Source organism: Myxine glutinosa, chromosome 6 (genome assembly GCF_964187855.1).
Source record: "Myxine glutinosa chromosome 6, kmMyxGlut1.1, whole genome shotgun sequence".
NCBI lineage: Eukaryota > Metazoa > Chordata > Myxini > Myxiniformes > Myxinidae > Myxine > Myxine glutinosa.
The window spans coordinates 48,795,690-48,811,112 of NC_136266.1; the positions used below are offsets into that span (position 1 = coordinate 48,795,690).

The window sequence follows — 15,423 nt, forward strand, 5'->3', positions numbered from 1 at the left end:
TAATTCACCCCAGATCCACCTTGTTTGAAATTCCAACTTCTTTCCTGGAAGTCCTGGCAGTGTCCATATGTTTTATACCTCTCCCACCCCCCCCCCCCTTGCCCATGCCCCCCCCCCCCAATGCCCTCTCCCTCTCACAGATCTCTCGATGTCTCCATGTCTCTCGGTCCCTGCTCTCAAAATAATGTTGTGTTTGTGTGAAGGCCGCATTCCAGTGGTTTGGGAACTGAGTACCCTCGTCCCTCTATACAAGGGGAAAGGTGACCCTCTGGAGTGTGGCTCGTACCGAGCGATAAAGTTATTGGAGCATGGAATGAAGGTATTGGAAAGGGTGTTTGAGAGGAGGATAAGGAAGAAAGTGAAGATCGACGAAATGCAGTTTGGATTTATGCCAGGAAGAGGAACGACAGATGCGCTTTTCATTGTGAGGCAGTTGCAGGAGAAGTACATGGATAAGAGGAAGAAGTTGTTTTTTGGGTTTGTTGATCTGGAGAAAGCATTCGATAGGGTTCCACGCAAAGTATTGACATGGGCATTGAGGAAGTTAGGAGTGGAGGAATGGTTGATCAGAGTAGTGATGGCAATGTACAAAAGAGCACGCACAGCTGTAAGGACGAAGGACGGGAACAGTGGTGAGTTTGAGGTGAAGGTGGGAGTGCATCAGGGGTCGGTACTAAGTCCACTACTATTTGTAGCTGTGATGGAGGTGCTGGCTCAGACCGTAAAGGAGGGTTTACCGTGGGAGTTGTTGTATGCAGATGATCTGGTGTTGATTGCGGAAAGTATGGATGGACTGAAGGAAAAGATGAACAAGTGGAAGGAATGTATGGAGACAAAAGGTCTGAAGGTGAATATCGGAAAGACAAAGGTGATGGCAAGTGGTAAAGCATGTGGTGAGGTGGAAAGAACTGGGAAGTGGCCGTGTGCTGTGTGCAGGAAGGGTGTCGGAGTGAACTCCATTCAATGTACAATGTGTGCTGAGTGGGTTCATCAAAAATGTAGTGGTCTGAGAGGGTCATTAACCAGTGTGGCAGCTACATTCAAATGTAAGGTGTGCACAGAGGGAGCTGCAGATGGAGGAAATGTTGAGTTGGATCTTGGAGACGGCGTGAAGCTGGAAGGTGTGAAAACATTTTGCTACCTCGGAGACATGCTGAATGGAGAAGGTGGATCAGACTCGGCAACGGTTGCTCGAGTGAGATGTGCATGGAAGAAGTTTCGGGAACTGAGTGGCGTGCTGATGAGGAGGAGAGTGTCGCTGAAGCTGAAGGGAAAGGTGTATGCTGCATGTGTGAGAAGTGTTATGATTTATGGGAGCGAGACATGGGTAATGAACGTAGAGCAGCAACGAAGGCTGGAAAGGGTGGAAATGCGAATGGTTCGATGGATGTGCGGAGTATCGTTGAGAGAGAGGAAGACAAATGATGAATTGCGAAAGATGATGGGAATATTGCCTGTGATTGATGCTGTGAAGAGGAACAGGTTGAGATGGTTTGGTCATGTATTGAGGAAGGATGAAAGTGACTGGTTGAGAAGAGTGATGGAAGTTAATGTAGAAGGAAGTAGAGGACGGGGAAGACCGAGAAAGACTTGGCTAAAGATGGTGGAAGAAGAAATGCGGGCAAGGGGGTTAACAAGGAGAGATGCAGAAAATAGGGCAAAATGGAGAAGATTGTCATGGGGACCGCAAGGCTAACCCCCGCTCTAGCAGGGAACATGGCCTTAAAATGCATGTTGTTGTGTCCTTCCTCCTCTCTCCCCATCTTGTCTACCGCTCCCGATGTTATATGTTTTATGTGTCGGTTTGTCTTTCTGTGTGATTAATGTTCGCTCTTTCACGAGCCTCGATCAAACAATACAAAAATAAATAAATAATAATAAAAAAAAAATGGCATTGCCAAATTATTGACACCCGAGACTTAATATTTGGTAGCACAGACTTTGGACAAAATAACTGCACTCAAGCGTTTCCTATAACCATCAATGAGCTTCCCACACCTCTCTACTAGCAGTTTGGCCCACTCTTCTTCTGCAACTCTCTCCAGTTCTCCCAGATTTGAAGGGTGCCTTCTCACAACTACTGTTTTCAGATCTCCCCACAGGTGTTCAATGGGATTTCGATCTGGACTCATTGCTGGCTACTTCAGAACATGTTTTCCACTTCAGCGTTTTGTCGTGAACCATTCCTGGTTGCTTTTTGAAGTGTGTTTTGGGTCATTGTCCTGCTGCAAGACCACGGAGAAATTCCAGCTTCGACAGAGACCCAGCTTTCTGACACTGGGTTGAACATTGAGCTCCAAAATGCCTTGGTAATCTCCTGATTTCATGATACCATGCACACATTCAAGGCACCCAGTGCCAGAGGCAGCACAGCAACCCCAAACCATCACTGAACCTCCTCCATGTTTGACTGTAGGGAAGGTGTTCTTTTCTTTGAAGGTTTCATTTTCTTTTCTGTAAACAGAGAGATTATGTGCTTTACCAAACAGCTCTAATTTGGTCTCATCTGTCCACAGGACATTCTCCCAGAAGGATTTTAGCTTGTTCAGGTGTGTTTTGGCAAACTTTAGTCTGGCTCCCTTTTGTCTCTCTCTCTCTCCTACCATAGAACCCACTTTCATTGAGTTGGCAATGGATGGTGCAAGTTGAAACTGTCGTATCTTGTGTCTGAAGGTCAGCTTGAATCTGTTCGGCTGTTGATCGAGGTGCTTTCTCCACCATTCAAACAATCCTTCGCTGCAATCTACGATCAAATTCTCTCTTGCGGCCACATCCACGGAGGTTGACTACAGTGCCATGGGCCTTAAACTTCCTGATAACATTGTGTACAGTGCACACAGGTACATCAAGGTCTCTGGAGATAGACTTGTCGCCTTGAGATTGTCCATGCTTGGCTACAATCTTGTGTCTGACCTCCTCAGACAATTCTCTGGTTTTCTTTCTTTTCTCCATGCTCATTGCGGTACACTCAGGGACACAAAACAGCAGAATGACTCCTTTTCTCTATTCAAGCTGGTTGAATGAGTGATTTTTATATTGCAGGCACCTGCAACTCACCACAGGTGAGTTCAATTCCAAAGTAAAGTAGAATCACTTCCTTGAAATCTAATTATTTCTAACAACTTCTAAAAGGTGCCAATAATATTGTCTGGACCATTTTAGGATTTCTGTGTGGAATAAGCTAAGATGTCGTAATTTTTTCTGCTTTTTTTGTTTTGTTCCACTGCAAACCAAAGAAATATGTTTGTGGATACGATAAGATTTTTTAATTTCAACAATTCTCTGGAAAAAATGGCGCATTATTTGAAAAAAGTGCAAGGGTGTCAATATTTTTGGCCACGACTGTATGTATGTATGTGTTTATGTATGTATATATGTATGTATTTGCGTATCTATCTGTGCACCAATCGACAATCGATCATTACGTGTTTTATTATACCGGATGTACATTTGTTTCGGTCGAGTGATTGCATTGTGTAGTCATGTGTTGTATTTTTTATGAATATTTAAAAACTTTTTAAAGCAAACTTCCTGCAAATCTCGATGACTCACCATATAGTTCAGCTGAAGGACATGAGAGATTGACAGGATGGATCTAGCGTTCTTATTTTAAACAAACCTGCCCTCACCACTCTTAGTAATCGGCTTGCACTCACAAATAAGAACATTACATCCAAGATAAGTTTGTATGTGTAGGAGAGGTAGACGTCAGTGTTTTCTACTGCACTAAGTGACACTTGTTACAGATGAAAGTCGATCTAACTGAGTGTACCTTTGTGAATTTGTATGTGTATGTGGCCAAGTGATGGGGAAGGAGGGAGGTTACTCCCCTGATGTGAGGCAGGACACCCAGCTTGACATCCATCCAAGGACGACACACTTTGTGATGCATCGCCCTGTCTGAAAAACACCAATCACACAGTTTATATATTGTGGTCGGTAATCGAACCCAGACAAAACAGCTCAGAGTCAAGTGTGCTACCTCTCCACCATCCTGTCGGACATGTTTCTGCAATGGCCTTGTCCCCTGGTGTGTCCTTAGATTACCCGTTGCTGTCTTGCCTTTCACACGAGGTCAGTTGTCAACTAACATGTAATGTGTTTTGTGCTTTAGCATTTGGTTGTCGACATGGTACAGACTGGATAGGCAGAATTGTCTTTTCCTTGTAAATTTATTTTGTGAGTGGCAGAGGCCTTTTTGGCCTACCATCCTTACATCCTTTTTTTATTACTGGTACCGGTACATATTGTCGTGTCCCCAGGGTTAAGACCCCTGGGTGACGGATGACCGAAACAAGCTTTAACCCCGAGGCATATTTCAAACTTAGCGGGATTATCTTTTTGCGTGCGCAGGAAGGTTCAAAGCCTTATTTGATCGGGGTTAATCCGACATCCGAACACATGGGGTTAATCCGAAGCCACAGAACAAAAACGAAACAAGACACACAAGTAAAATTCAACAAATATAAATTTATTTACAGGAATATAAAAAACAACGAAAGGTGGGGTAAACTAAAATTCCTAGGTTGAGGATCCTCCATTCAGACTCATATACAGACAAGTGAATGACAAAAGAAAATAAAATAATGTTGGTCATGCAGCCACTTAGCTCTGGTCGCAACGCAGGGCTTGGTGGTCGTCGCCTTGAACCACCGTGCGGGAAACGCACAAATGGCGCGGAGTCCATGCAGGATAATCTGTGCAGGCGGCCCTTCTTCACTAACACGGCTCCGATGACCTCTCCGGCGCACACAGACGAGCGCCCCTCGTCCTCCCACACAAAACAACCAAGCGACTGCCGCGATCAAAACCAGGACAAGAGCAAAAGGCAACCGCAGCCGTTGTCTTCGAAAGCCAACACAAAAGAGGAATGCGACCGCCTCCAACAAACGCCAGGACTAAAAGAGAGACCAAGATGGTGAGACAGCATCTTTTTGCTTCAGCTCACGAATGTTCCACCACTGACGTCACACTCTGTCCAATCACCAAGCTCTGTTCCTCACTCCATGGCTTCTTAACCAGTCACGAAGCTCGTCGCGTGGCCTCCTGTCACGAGTCATCGGGGGACGGAGTCTAATCTCTGTTCGGGAATGTTCGGATGACGTTGGGGTTTACTTGCCGAATGGCAAATGTGCTGGTTTCTGTCGGGCTTGTCGTGTGGTTGTGGCAATGTGCCGATCGCCTGGCCAGCTGAGTTTTATAAGAACATTGGGGAAAAATCACAGGGAGGCAAGATACATACTGGGGATTATTAACCATACACCCTATAATTAATTAGCACAAAACCACCCTCGTTATGGTGACATGCAAACTCTTAACCTGAACATTTACCCTGCTTATGTACATCGAGATGGCTTATTCTTCTTCGCGTCACATGGTACATACTAAAACCTACACATTCTGAACTTTCCTAAGGTATTCCATACCTACCCCTACAAATATAACAATATTTTGATGGTACTCATTGGACAGAAACGACAATCATTTATTACCAACAATGAATGCCATGCACTTTGTGACTTGCGCAAAGATAGATCTACCGTATTCGTTCCTACAGCCAAGAGTCGATCAACGGTGATACCGAACAAAAGCGACCACTGTAAAGCAGAAAGGATTTTGCCCTCCTTGGCAACAAATCAACGTCCAAAATGATCCCACGCAAGCCATTGAAAAACAGGAATTGAAATTGTACTTCTAATAAATAAAAATATGACTTGCTTGTATTACTTGTAACTAGCAACGGTACCCGCCCTATGGGCGGGGCTTCAATTGGGAGGCCCAAATGAAAAGGCAAAATATCATAAATTGAAGGCTTTTTTATTTTAAACGATTTATATAAACATCCGTTAAATCATATCACCGGCAATCATCAAAATCTAAACAGTACATGGCGCCCATTTTGAAAAAAGATTGAATTCTGCAAAACGGAAGTGGCCGCTACACGTCTTTCTCAGTCACACGTTTATGTGTGAAGAGGGCGCGCCGAATCTGTAACACGGAAGCGGCCGCTACACCTGTTTCTCAGTCGCTTTGTACACGCTGCCATGTTACTTTGGAGCCGCACGTTTATGAAGGAAGAGTTCGTCAGGAGTCGGATCTACTCTCTCCTGGTACGTAGAATAAACAGTATTTGTAGAATTTCAACAAAAGCCACATCACTATTCATATCGGTAAATATTATTCCATCGTGTTTGGAAAAACTGGAAAATTGGAAAATTGGAAAAACAACATAGCCTATTTTACTCCAGGGGGTCCCAGGATTACCCACCCAAAATATCGTTGCAATCGGTTCAGCCGTTTTTGCGGTACCTTCGAACGGACGGACGGACATTTGGTGAATTATAGTCAGATTTAAAATTTTATCATGCTAGCTAACAAGTGGTATAATTCTACGTGGTACTAAATGTGAGGATGGTGGTGAACTTCCTGTTTAGGGATGGGACAGACACTACATACTGCTGTACATATTATTATTGCTGCCCATTATATAATAGTAACACTATTTAATGGGAAGTGTGTTCACACTTAATCAACAAGGTAATTCATCATGTAATCAAAATGAAACTCCCCAGCATGTAAATACATTTTTAACTAGAACGACACTCTTCGACGTCACGGCGTCGACGGATATGCCCCCGCCCCCATCATTACATCATTATAATACTTGTACCAAGTTTGATTTAAATCCATTCAGCTCTTCTGATGTTATCACATTTTTACCTGACATGCATGACCTCTGACCTCTGACCTTTGACCTCTTGACCCCAAAATTTAATCAGTTCATGTTTATATCATTAAACATCTATACCAAGTTTTAATTTAAATCCCTTCAGCTGTTCACAAGTTGTCACACTTTTTATCTGATATGACCGCTGACCTCGGGACCCCAAAATTTAATCAGTTAATCTTTGCATCATTATGCATATCTGTACCAAGTTTGAATTAGATCACTTCAGCCGTTCTCAAGTTATAGACCTATTGCAGACTTTGACCTCTGACCTCTTGACCCCAAAATATGATCAGTTCATCTTTACATGATTCTACATAACTGTACCACATTTGGTCAGAATCCCATCACTGTTATCACATCACTAGTTATCGCGGTAACAGGATAAGTTATGCCTTTGACCTCGTGACCCCAAAATCTAATCAATTCATCTTTACCTCATTGCACATACCTGCACCAAGTTTGACTAAGATCCCTTCAGCCGTTCTCAAGTTATCGCCGTAACGAAAACCTATCACGGACGGACGGACAGCCGGACAACCTGAAAACATAATGCCTTCGGTGACTTCGTTGACGGAGGCATCAACAGTACAGAAACAAGTAAGGCCTGAGATTTGTGATCCCATTGGTGTTTGTTTGTTGTTGGTGATACACTGCCCCATCAAGGGTGAAGTCGAGTTCATGCACAGGCTCATAGAGACATGACCTGCACTGAGCCTAGCTTGCTGTTCTCTGCTAGCTTTTGTGTCTTTGTCGATGTATCGGTGTAAGGTTTCTGTTGCCGTCATGTGGGTATCGACATGAACAATGAGCTAATGTCAAAGCCTCAAAGGAGACCATCAAGTCGCCTTCCTGCAGGTGGATATCCTTGACTCTCCTGAGGGAGTCATTTCCATTGTGTATGGTGCATGGGAGTTGTAGGATATAGACGTTTCAAGCCCTGGAATAGGTGCTTAACTCGGTTGTATGTTATTCCTCCTCTGAGTGAAATGATTGGCCGCAATGGTACGCTTCCTTTATGGATTTTTGGAAGTCCGTACAAGTGAGGAAAGAGCAAGTCTGTTGGGCGCATGGTCCGAAACTCGGCTTCAGTAAGAAGTTTCTTTTGATGTAATTTCTGTAGAGCATGTGGAATTATAACACTTGTTATAACAAACTAGCTGGCTCCATGATGTCTATTGGTTCAGAACACTTGTAAATAGCAGTCAGTTATTACAAAGTTAATTGACTTTAAGAAGATAGTCCATTTGTTTGTCTGGTGCAATGTACTGGATGTGTGCGAGAAATGTGTGCGAGATGTGTGCGAGAAAACTGAAAATTAAATTGGGAAATTTCTAGAATTGCTGCACATCCATTTTTTCAAGCACACCGCACTTTAGATACGACTTTCACGATAAAGGTCAAAAGACTTAATGGTTTGAAAGGTCTAAAAGTCAAATTGAAAGGTCTGGATGTGGTGACTATGCAATAAAAAATACATAATTGATAGATATACTCGTGGTCAAATGCTATGTAATTAAAAAGATGATAAAAGTACATTACTATAGCCTGGTGTTGGCTTAGCGGTTAGGGTGCCGGCTTGGGATCCTAGGATCCTGGGTTTGAATCCTGGTCAATCGCTGAATTAACGCCAGGGGGGTTGACTCAGCCTGTCATCCTTCCGAGGTCAGCAAATTGAGTACCAGTTCACTGGTAATTCCCTTTGTGGCGCAAGAGGCGACTAACAGGGTTGGCGGCAGGAAGGGCATCCAGCCATAAAACATTGCTTCAAAAAGGGGACCATGGTGCTCGAAAAAGGCCAACCCCTGCTCTGCGGGGAAAAATGGCCTCTAAAGGTGGTTCTTCTATATAAGTACATTACAGCACAGTACTTATATAGTCAAAAGGTGCATGATGAATATACGTACTCATGTGGGATGACCGAGGTTTCACTGTGTTTTTTCGGTCATTTATATATATATACATATACAGTCACGTGAAAAAGTAAGTACACCCCATGTAAAGTTTTGCCTTTTTCAACATATTTCAACATACAGCTATTTTATCTTCATTTCAACAATATTCACAGATAAAGGTGATATAATGTAACAAATATCATGAAACATTTACATTTTGTAGTCCATTGTATAACTTAAATAAACATAAATGCAAATTTTGCATGTGGAAAAAGTAAGTACACCCCGACATTTATCACGACTTCAAATACCTAAAATTAGAATCAGGTGCAAATGATTAGAACATCGTCAGAGAGGATCTTGGAGGAACCTGTCATATTTAAACCTCAGACATTTAGTTTGGTTTGCTCTTTGTTGTTGAAGTGTGCGGCCTCACCATGCCTAGATCAAAAGAGCTCTCTGAGGCCTTCAGAAAGAAGGTTATAGATGCCTGCGAGTCTGGGAAGGGATTTAAAAAGATCTCCAAACAATTTGAAATCAATCATTCGACTGTCCGGAAGATCATCTACAAGTAGAGAAGACTCCAAACAACTGCCAACTTGTTCAGGCCATGCCGCCCCAGCAAGTTCAGCCCGAGAGCAGACCGCAAGATGCTGAAAGAAGTCTCTGAGAACCCCAGAATGTCATCACGGGACCTACAGGTAGCTCTTGCCACTGTTGATGTCAAAGTGCAAGAGTCCACTATTAGAAAGAGGCTGCACAAATTTGATCTACATGGGAGGTGTGCCAGGAGGAAACCTTTGCTGTCCAGAAAGAACATCAGGGCAAGACTAAAGTTTGCCAATGAACACCTCGGCAAAGACCAGCACTTCTGGAACAATGTGCTCTGGACAGATGAGTCAAAGGTAGAGCTATTTGGCCACAGTACCAGAAGACATGTTTGGCGAAAACCAAAGACAGCATTTGACCACAAGAACCTGATACCAACTGTAAAGCATGGTGGTGGAAATATTATGGTTTGGGGCAGCTTTGCTGCATCAGGGCCTGGGCAGCACACCATCACAGAATCCACTATGAATTCTTCATTGTACCAGAAGGTACGCGAGATCTCGGAGATCTCGGAGACGGTGGGAGGGATTTTCGAAGCTCCACACGGTCTCCACGTTTTTCGAAGTTAAGTCTGTTCACAATTGTATTTTGTCGAAACTGTATTTATCTTTCGGTGTGTGAAGTTATTGTGTGCAACTTTGGTTGTTTCTCGGTGTTTATCTTTCATAAATTGATCGTCTGTTTGCCGTGTCGTGTCTTGAGGCCTTGTACAGTGTGCACTGTACAACCTTGAGGCTTTGTTTTTCTCTCAGCGGTCCGTCGTTTGTGATCCAATAACTTTCGTTCTCTGTATTCCCAGGCTTTTCACCCATAGCCTACTTCCTTGTGTAAATCTCAACTAAAAAAAAAAAAAAAAAAAAAAAAAAAACATTTCCTTCTCTGTTCTCATTCGTTTATTCATTCTTATTCGTTCGTTCGTTCTTCGACCACGTGTTTCTCCCCCATTTCCCCAGATAGTTTTCACTCATTAACCTTCAATGTTTACACTTTCCCCTCAAGTTATGTATTCCGTCATATTTTATAACACCTTTTTCTTCTTCTTCTTTAAAAGGCTGCTTTCGACTTGCTCACCAAATCAATTCATCCCAAAAAAAATATCCATCTCCTATAGTGCCTTTTTTCTACATTCCCTAAACTCTCCTGCACTCCATCCTCCATCCAGCGTCCTTAAACGTATTTTTAACTCGAAGGTCACAAGAAACTCATTTTGCAATAAATGTTCGTTTCCCATAAATCGTACACTTTCAAAAATCCAATCTCACCCCTCCCCTCCAAATCTTCCCCATAACCCCTCCCCTCCAAATCTTCCCCATCACCCCTCCCCTCCAAATCTTCCCCATCACCCATCCCTTTCAAATCTCCCCCCTTGCCCCCTCCCTCCTAAACTACCCCCTCACCCCTCCCCGCCAAGACGCCCCCTCGCCCCTCCCCTCCTAGACTCCTGCCTCACCCCTCCCCTCCAAATCTCCCCCATATCCCATCCCTTTCAAATCCCTCCCCTTGTCCCTTCCCTCCCAAACTCCCCCCTCACCCCTCCCCTTCAAATCTCCCCACCCTCATTGCTTCTCAATTTCCCCCCTCTCACTCCCCCTCCTCAAAGCGTCCTCCCCGCTTCTTCCCCCTTCAAACTCTCACCTCCATCTCCCCCAACCTTCTGCCTCGCTCTTCCCCCTCCTCAAATAACACCTCATTGTGGCTCACCCAATCACCATCAAACCTTTTGTCCGCCCCATCCTTCCCTTTCTCCGAGCTATTCTGAAATCTCTGACACACCTTCAACAGCTCTCCCTACCTCTTCCACCTCTTCCACATCTTACCCTACCCCTCCTCCCCCCTGTTCTGTATCTGATGCTCCCCCTTCCTCTTCATTAACGGTATGGACCTCAAACATCCGGGGCCTTCGTTCAAACTTAACTGATCTCTCCATACAGGTTGCTTCTGTCAAACCAGACGTGATCTGCTTAACAGAAACTTTCCTCCTTTATGATGTCTCTGATTCCATAGTATCTCTCCCGGGCTACTCCCTCCTCCGGTATGATAGACCTGAGCCTCGTCCTGGAGGCGGGGTTGCTATCTTTATCAAAAACTCTCTTCCTCACTCGCCCTGCACTGCACTCTCTCCACCTCACCCCCAGGAATACCTCTGGCTACGGCTTCCCCTTCGCTCCCACCTCTTGTTCATATGTGTGTTGTACCGTCCACCAAACAGTGATGACTCCATCTACATCTCGCTGTCTGATGATATGGACCAACTTCTATCTACTCATCCCAACTCTCTCTTCCTCATATGTGGTGATTTCAATTGTCACCATGCCAGTTGGCTGGGTGTGGGTACCTCTCTCACCAGCCATGGCTCTTCAGTAAAGGACTTCTGCGACTCACTGGGACTGACACAATCTGTCAATTTCCCGACCCGGATCTCAGTCAACGGAACATCTTCTCTTCTGGACTTGGTTATGACTAACTTCCCTGAAAATGTCTGCTGCTCTTCTTCTGCTCCGATCGGATCATCTGATCATGTCCTTGTTAAAGTGGACATCTCTCTGACCATCCTCAGGGAGCCTGCTCAGCGTCGACGAGTCTGGCATTTCACTCAGGCCAACTGGCACGGTCTTCAAGCAGCCATCAATCATCTGGACTGGTCTCCCATCTCTACCACCTCTGACATCAACTCATCCTGGGAATTCTTCCAAAGTAAATTGCTCTCTCTCATGCACAGATTTATCCCATCTCGTCTTCAGTTGTCATATCCTTCCTCCCGTCCATGGTACACGGCATCTTGTGGTGAGGCTGTTGCCCAGAAACAACTTGCCTTCGTCTCCTGGAAAGCAAATCCAACGGAAGGAAATCTCATTTCCTTTCACAAAGCCCGAAACAAGTGTGTGTCCACCCTCAGGAGAGCCAGGAAACAATATCTCTCCGTTCTCAAGACCGAACTCTCTTATCTGTCTCCCTCTTCCAAATCCTGGTGGCGTCTGGTCAAATCCGTTTCTGGTGTTTGTTCCCCCTCCATCCCCTCCCTTACCTCAAACGGCTACACAGCTGACTCCGCACGTGAAAAAGCTGAATGCCTCAACTCTGTGTTTGCCTCTAAATATTGTGTCCCAAACCCATCCCTCTCTGTACCCACCATACCCAGTCGTACCCTGCTGCTCCTGGACTCCGTGTCCTTTCCTCCTGACAAGGTGGAAAAGTTTCTGTCAACCCTCGACTCTGAGTCTGCAACTGGACCCGACGGCATCAGCCCACGGGTCCTAAAATCCTGCTCTGCTGCTCTATCTCACCCTCTCTCTGTTCTCTTCACCCTCTCTTTTGCTCAAGGTCAACTGCCATCTGCTTGGAAATCAGCCAACATCACCGCTTTGCACAAAAAAGGTGCAAAAACAGATCCTAGCAACTACAGACCAATCAGCCTTCTCCCAATTATCAGCAAAGTCATGGAATCCATCATTGCTTCGGATATGAAATCTTTCCTCTTCTCCAATGGCTTGATATCTGATCATCAATTTGGTTTCAGACCAGGTCACTCTACTCTGGACATGCTGCTTCTGCTGTCTCAACAATGGATGGAGGTCCTCAATGCCAAACAGGAAATTAGAGCTGTCTCCCTCGATATATCACGTGCCTTCGACACGGTCTGGCACCCAGCTCTGCTCACCAAACTCTCCTCCTTTGGTATCCATGGAAATCTCCACGCATGGCTGGCGGACTTCCTCTCTAGTCGTCGTCAACGTGTGGCCCTGAATGGGTTTCTCTCATCTCCTCTTCCTGTTCAGGCTGGAGTTCCCCAAGGCAGTGTTCTGGGCCCCGTGCTTTTTCTGGTCTTCATCAATGATCTCTCTGACTCTCTCGAAAATCCTCTCTATCTCTTTGCTGATGATTCCACTCTCTGCCGCTCCATTCCTCTTCCCTCAGATCGGCAGTCTGCTGCCTCCTCACTCTCTGAAGACCTGGACAAAATCACAGACTGGTCAAACAAGTGGAACATGTCTTTCAATCCTGACAAATCTCACACTCTTACTATGTCTCTCCGAAAAGATCGACTGGACAACCCTCCCATCTACTTTCTCAACAATCCTCTCCAAGAAGTTCTGTCGCTCAAGATTTTGGGTCTCACTATCTGCCATGATCTTTCTTGGGAAAACCACATTTCCAAGCTGGCCTCCAAAGCCAGTCGCCGACTGGGCATCCTCCGTCGTGCGAAGTCCTTCCTCGGCACACCTGAGCTCCTCACCACATACAAGGCTTTCATCCGCAGCTCAATGGAATACTGTTCTCCCCTATGGGCCGGTGCTCCTGCCTCACACCTAGCTCGGCTTCACGCTGTTGAAACCAAAGCTTTCAGAATTATTGGAATCTCCCGCGATGAAGCTATCTCTGAGGGCCTTTCACTCACTCACCGCAGGCAGGTAGGTGGTCTTTCTGTCTTCTACCGACTCCTCTCCGGCCTTGCACCCCCAGCTCTCTCTGTGCTCTGTCCCCCAAATATTCCTACAGGTCGCACAAGATCTGCCAGCAACCCTCTGATGGTTAAACTGCCGAAATCTCGGCTCTCTGCTCACCTTCACTCTTTCATTCCTCTTTTCTCCCGCCTCTGGAACAAACTCCCTCACTCCCTTCAATCCCACTCCTCCCTCCAGGTCTTTAAAACAGCTGTTCACCACCATCTCTTATCTTCCCCCATCCAAAACCTTGATCTTTTCTACCCCCGCTAATTCACCCCAGATCCACCTTGTTTGAAATTCCAACTTCTTTCCTGGAAGTCCTGGCAGTGTCCATATGTTTTATACCTCTCCCACCGCCCCCTTCCCATGCCCCCCCCCCCCCCAAAGCCCTCGCCCTCTCTCAGATCTCTCGATGTCTCCATGTCTCTTGGTCCCTGCTCTCAAATGTTGTGTTTGTGTCCTTCCCCCTCTCTCCCCATCTTGTCTACCGCTCCCGATGTTATATGTTTTATGTGTCGGTTTGTCTTTCTGTGTGATTAATGTTCGCTCTTTCACGAGCCTCGATCTTGTATACAACAACAACAACAAAAAAAAAAAAAAAAAAAAAAAAAAAGGTGCTTGAGGATAATGTGAGGCCATCTGTCGGAAAGTTGAAGCTCATCCGAAGGTGGACCTTGCAACATGACAATGACCCAAAAGATACCAGTAAATCCAACAAGGAATGGCTGAAAAGAAAGAAATGGAGGGTTCTGGAATGGCCAAGTCAAAGCCCAGATCTAAATCCCATCGAGATGTTGTGGGGGGATTTGAAACGAGCTGTGCATGCAAGAAACCCCTCAAACATCGCACAGCTGAAAGAATTCTGCTTGGAGGATGGGCAAACATTTCTCCCAGTCGATGTCAGAGACTGGTAGACAGTTATAAGAAACGCCTACTTGAGGTTGTTTCTGCCAAAGGGGACAATACCACCTATTTTAGCCAAGGGTGTACTTACTTTTTCCACATGCGAAATTTGCATTTATGTTTATTTAAATGATACACAATGGACTATAAAATGTAAATGTTTCATGATATTTGTTGTATTATATCACCTTTATCTGTCAATATTGTTGAAATGAAGATCAAATAGCTGTATGTTGAAATATGTTGAAAAAGTCAAAACTTTACATGGGGTGTACTTACTTTTTCACGTGACTGTATATATATATATATATATATATATATATATATATATATATATATATATATATATATATATATATATATATATATATATATATATATATTGTATGTCTGGCAACAATGGTACATCATTTTACCCAGATAACCACACCCATTTAGGTATGATTGTATACGGCCCTCGGGCAATTGTGTCCCTGAGGCCCCACCCCCACCACGCTGATTGACAGGTATAGTCCTGCCCATTCCTCGTTTCCTTTCATATTCCTATGCGTAGTTAGGCAGTTATGCCTACTTTTCATGGAATCCTTCCAAGTTGTGAAAAGAATTATGAGCTTAATCCATTTTTCGTTAGCCTGCCTGAAAAGAAGAATAAGAAGAAATACAATTCGGTTATTTTGAGTTGGTCAGTTTTGTCGCTCAGCGATGCTGTCTGAAAAAAAGTTTTATGTTTTATTGGATGTGAAATCCTCCACGGACGACCCTCAGGTACCATATAGGTTGATAACTTTGTATCAACTTTGGTTGATAAGTTTTTGTAGGTTTTTTGAGGATTTGTGTTGTATTC

At 44.6% G+C, this 15,423-nt stretch overlaps 1 protein-coding gene across 1 annotated transcript in view; it reads left to right on the plus strand.

The window, feature by feature from the left end:
* Nucleotides 1-15,423, plus strand: part of LOC137429749 (voltage-dependent L-type calcium channel subunit alpha-1D) — a 519,508-nt gene that overhangs the window by 443,592 nt on the left and 60,493 nt on the right. The window lies entirely within an intron of this gene.